The sequence below is a fragment of the Ceratina calcarata genome, unplaced genomic scaffold, assembly GCF_001652005.2.
Source record: "Ceratina calcarata isolate Rehan_Ccalc_2016 unplaced genomic scaffold, ASM165200v1 scaffold1093, whole genome shotgun sequence".
NCBI lineage: Eukaryota > Metazoa > Arthropoda > Insecta > Hymenoptera > Apidae > Ceratina > Ceratina calcarata.
This window is the reverse complement of record NW_017131840.1, coordinates 1,146-1,455: the sequence shown is the minus strand read 5'-3', so window position 1 is coordinate 1,455 and position 310 is coordinate 1,146.

The window sequence follows — 310 nt, the reverse complement described above, 5'->3', positions numbered from 1 at the left end:
TTAAATATATTAGTTACAATTTACTTCAAAATAAAACGATAACGTAGAAATGTGCATATTAAAATAGATAGCTTGATTTCTTTGAACAATGGACTCACTTCCAATGGACACTCAGTCCACTTTCAAAATAAACAGCTCAGAGCCTAAGTCCATTTATACCTAAATTGAGATATTTAAATGTTTGCGTTTCAATGCAATTAAAAATATACATATGACCAATGAGTCATACTGTTTAAGCGTATCTAAATCTCAAATTTACAGTTCCTATCAAATAATCGAAATTGTTAAATGAATAATATGCGTTTTCTTA